The 5028-nt window shown below is 39.6% G+C and overlaps 1 non-coding gene across 1 annotated transcript; it reads left to right on the top strand.

The window, feature by feature from the left end:
• Positions 1-2697: 2697 nt before the first annotated feature.
• TRNAN-GUU (transfer RNA asparagine (anticodon GUU)) lies at positions 2698-2771 on the top strand. Its single transcript has one exon. It is a non-coding gene; the product is annotated as a tRNA-Asn (tRNA).
• Positions 2772-5028: the final 2257 nt, after the last annotated feature.

The raw sequence follows: 5028 nt of genomic DNA, 5'->3' as shown, positions 1-5028 counted from the left end.
GAAATGTTCAATAATGGCAGAAATATATTGGACATGTGTCTGGAGGAAACCAGACTACCATGACAATCATAGAGACCCCAGGCGTTAATATGGATGACTTGGGTCCTTCTGCCTTTTTCCTTCCCTGCTCTTTTCCACACCTATCTTGAGGAAGGGCGGATTCTCTTGCAGTCTAGCAGTCTAGAGATGCTCATGGAGGGTGACAGTTAGTGCTTATTCCACTTTCCTTCTTTTTTTTTTCTTTTGAGACAGTACCTGCTTGGATAACTGCTGTATTTCTCCTCAACACTCTCTCCTCTCCATTTGTGTGACTTGCTTGCTGCCTGTCTGAAATAGCTTTAGTTATACAGGATAACCTATTTAGCAGTGCCCGTTAGTGGCATACATATGGTCCATGATGGAAACCTCAGGTTTATGTTCTTGAAAATTTCCATACACTGTTAACTTTTCCAAGCTGTCCCCACCTCTGTTCTGTGAAAAGTATGTCCTAAATCTTGTCATTTCCAGATCAATGGAGCATATGTCTTACTGAAAATCATATTCTGCCAGTTGTTAAAGTGTGCAGCTGACTTAAAACAGAGAGGTTGATTTTCTGGGGACTACTCAAACCTTGATCTTAAATATTCCTTGCTGAGTCAGTTGACATTGACTATGACTGCAGGCAATTAATATGAACTTCCCAAATGACAGCCATTTTCTCTTGGTAATTTCCATTTTTTTTTCTATGTCTCAGAAACAATTTCACATGGGCAGACTATGACAGGTTGCTATTGTGAATCTGGTGCAATGCTTCCAGGTATTCATAATACTGTTTGCATTGCTAAGTGCTGTGAGGAAAAATATCGAAGTTAAGGGATTATGCTCTGCTGAAGCTGATTAAACAGTTCCTTCAGTTTGCAGAGTTATGACAAATAAAAACCTCTTACACACAAAACCAAGTTATCCAGGTTGTCTGTTAATTAAACAGATGTCAGTTTGCTTATATGTCAGGCTTCCTTTTTTTCCGTACTTCAAATCTTTGAATTTCTGCCTGAGCAAAAGTTAGGAGTGTGCTGTGCTCTGGCATAACATTTGCCTAGATGATAAGAAAATGTCTTACTTTGGCTCTTCCAGAATTAAAAAGGGTGTCTTATATAAAAAAGAAAATGTTGGAGAAAAGGATGTCATTCCTTTGTTCTGGTTTTCATCTTATTCATAAATACTCCATCGAAAATGCATTTATAAAGTACTTCAACAGAGAGTATAATTCATCTGACCTAAATTAATCTTCTCACCTTAAGGATCTAATTGAACAGGTTGTTTAGGCTTCCTATGTGGTAGATGGAGAGAGACAGAGACCTGTGAGAGGGATAGTCATCACATCTTTATAGAGGCATCTCTGAAAAGTAGCATAAAACATTTTCTTCAAGAGGTTCACTTTATCCAGTGATAACAGACAGACCAGATTGGATCAGATCCTTCATGTTTAGAAATCTACAGTTAGGCAAGATACCCTGAATTTTTGTTAGGAGTTTAGAAACATGGGAAAAAAAGACATTGCAGACTCTGAGAATTATATTGTGATGAAAAGTTGGAAGCAACTTTGTAAAAGCAGTGTCTGTCTTGAGTTTTCTCAAGTGATACCATTGAGACAAAAATAAGATTATGAGCATCAAGCTATTTTATTAGGGGATTTGATTGGCATGCAAGGATGGTCAAAGGGGAAATATGCCTAGTTATAGGTAGCAAGACTCAACAGGAAATAAAGGCTAACTACAAGATGATATATTGTAGGTAAATTATAATACAGCCATACTATAGTTATATAGTAGGCATATATATATTTTTTTTTTAATTTGGAAACGTGTTCTTGTTACAGAAATTTTCTATTGTACCACTAAGGATTAATCTTTCCTATGTCAATTATATAACTCTCTCAAATCAAGTATTTTTGTACCTCAGTGATGGATATATAGGAACTAGTACAGTGCTCTTGGACATATGGGTGGTTGCAAGAATATCTCTGTTTCTGTTGTCAGCAAGCATCTTCATACTTGCAAAAAAACATCTGAAAGGAAAGGGGACATGCAGCTAGCATGGATTATATTACAGTTAGCATTAGCTATGGTCTTTAAGTTTGTAAGGCTGTGTCTCTCCTGAAACCCAGAGCTGTGGTTATAACCAGGGCAGGAACAGCTGAGGTGGTTTTCATCTCTTTAGTTTGGGTGGATGAAACTGAAGAGACTGTTTTCTTAACTCAGCTGCTCCAGGCCAGTGGGATGAGTATTTCACAGTCATCTTTAACCTTTTTCATGTACAGAAGAGAAAGGATTAATTTAGCATCCCCATGTTAGAAGTTACGTCTGTGTTAGGGGTGTAAGTATGTCTAATAGTCATGTGCTGGAGGAATGACACCCTGGCTCCAACGTGTCCTGCTGATGCTCTCATTTAGTGAGGGAACTGTGAAGGGATGGCATTGCACATATGAACAACTAGTTGGCTTGGGATGGTGCTTCTGGGCAGGATAGGGAAAAAGGGCAGTGTCAGAGAACGCTGAAGGGAAAAGGCAAAGGAAGGATTTGCCATCTCCAGCTCTGGCTCAGCCACAATCATCTCTTTGTCAAAGGCCTGGTTCCCCCTTCTATTCCTCCTTCAAGCTTTACCAACGTCTCAATTCTCTCACAAAATTCTGTTCTGCCAAGCTAACCAGCAAAATGAGTCTCTGTGGCGCAATTGGTTAGCGCGTTCGGCTGTTAACCGAAAGGCTGGTGGTTCGAGCCCACCCAGGGACGGCTTCCCCTTCCCTGCCCGTGGCAGGGGGGTTGGAACTAGACAATCTTTAAGGTCCCTTCCAATCCAAACCATTCTATATTCCTTTACATAGAAAAAAAAATAATGTCTGCAGCCACTCCACTGGTATCAGCTCATTTGACACTGCTTTTCTAACAGTGGGATGAGTCCACCGGAGCCATCACATTTGGGGATTGGGAAATCATTGCATTTTCAGTCATATCAATTACCATTTGCCACTTTTATTCTTGAAAGTGATATAAACAAAGCAGCATGTCTGTTCTCCCTGCTTTTTAAAAAGAGGCGTCTTCCCAACATATGATGCAAAGAGTGTCATATTCACAGACACTCATGCGCTGACCCAGTACTCCACCAGTCCAGGGATGGGTGAGTGAATTGCTGCACTCTTACCTGCTGCTCTTGGAGATCAGTGAGAATAGTGCTGCAGCAATTATACCAACAGAGAATATAAAAAGGAGTTGCTTCTTTGGCATGGATGCCACTTCCAGAAGTAGGACAGTATGACTCAGTTGCATATATTCAGCTGGCTAGAATATAGATGACCATACCTCATCTGGTCAACCCTATGCTGCCTTTACAGACAACAGATCAAAATAGGGGTTTGATGGGAGTGAACTCAATTTAAGGTACAGCTAAAATAGATGAGATGTTCATGTTCTTCATTGGATTTAGTCACAGTCAAGACTATCTTAGGTGAAGGTGTCAACACTGTGGACACAGGGGCTTCTCCATACATAAGCATCTAGAGCAATTTGAGATGTTTCAGGGCATCCAAGACACCCATGGCATGGGTCTGACAGGGAAGGGAGATGTACAGAAGATCCACGGCAGCTGGATGCTAGATAGGACACCTCTGCTTAAAATGACACTACATGTATATTTTTAATGTCATCCTAATTTTCCACTGGTAACAACAGTAACTTTGTCATCTTGCTCAGATCTACATACTAGTTTGTAGGTACTCAAACCTACAGTATCAGTGATGAATACTCCCCTTAAAGTTAGATGACCTCAGTCTCACTCTTACAAGTGTATCTAAATTCAAGGTCAATATGTCTGAAAGTACCTATTAGCAAACGTAGCAATGTTCTTCTGTAGTCTAGAACGGACGTAGGCATTTTTATTCTTCTGTGTGTGTAACACAGATATTATGCTCTGTTTACTTCTTTGATCCACAGTCAAGCAGTCATGGAAAACAGTCACAATGATTTACTCATATTTGTTCTGAATTTAAAAGGCCATAACAGTTAATCCCATCTCAATTGACATAGCAGGTAGTCTGTTATGTACTGGATATGAACACATTCAGTAATACAAACATGTGTTGTTTAAAGCAAACTGACAAGTCAAATCCCCTTGTCTGAACTTGGAACAGATTAGCCAACTCAACATTACCAAACCCACATCAAAACTTCCCTAGAGTTACTGTCATCTATTCACTTACTGCTTAATCTATGGTTGCAACATGAGGACAGTTTCTTCAATTTTTTTTTTTTTTCAGGTAAGGTGTGTAAGTAGAGCTTATTACATTTCTTCTGAAATTTTCAAATGACGTAGAGTGGATCAAAATCTTTTCTTTATATCTATTCCAAAGAGGAAAAGCAACTTTTCTTCCCAGTGCTGCAGTTGCTACCAAAGGGAGAAACGAATATCTAATGTCTATATAAATTTCAGACAACTGAACTCCAAATTAAAATTCTAGGACTGGCAGAGAAATGCTGGTCTCACTCTTTTCCATAGCCTTATCTGTTCTAGGGAGAACTTAATAGTAGCACAATTCAATAGGTTCTGAAACTGGGTGCATATACTGATAGCAGTACTGAGCAATACCTAGATGTTGCAAAGTAGTAAAAGCTCGGCACAATTCTGGGAGATATTTCTGCCTTTGTAACCACTATTGGCAGTGCTTACACAGCAAAGGTTGGTTCTCCTAATGCAGGATAGTTTTTATAGTTCAAATAATAGCGGGGACAGGTTTCCTACTGCTGTCCTGGATGTTGTTGGCCCATTAAATGTGAAGCCTTGGGTTTCATCAAACTAGTCCTGTACTGGAGATGGTCACGAGGCATGTACACTTACATAGTACAGATTTTAACCATAGGAAAAGTGTAGACAATACACAGTAAGAGAGTTTGCTTGCTTTTTTCAAGGAAAAGTTATGAAACCATTCAGGCATCTCCAGAGTTAAAGGGAACGGCATGCAAATGAGACAGAGCAAGTGCTTCAAAAACATTTTGG

Source organism: Phalacrocorax aristotelis, chromosome 3 (assembly GCF_949628215.1).
Source record: "Phalacrocorax aristotelis chromosome 3, bGulAri2.1, whole genome shotgun sequence".
Lineage (NCBI taxonomy): Eukaryota > Metazoa > Chordata > Aves > Suliformes > Phalacrocoracidae > Phalacrocorax > Phalacrocorax aristotelis.
Note: the sequence above shows the minus strand (reverse complement) of the source record. Positions and strands in the feature narration are given on the sequence as shown.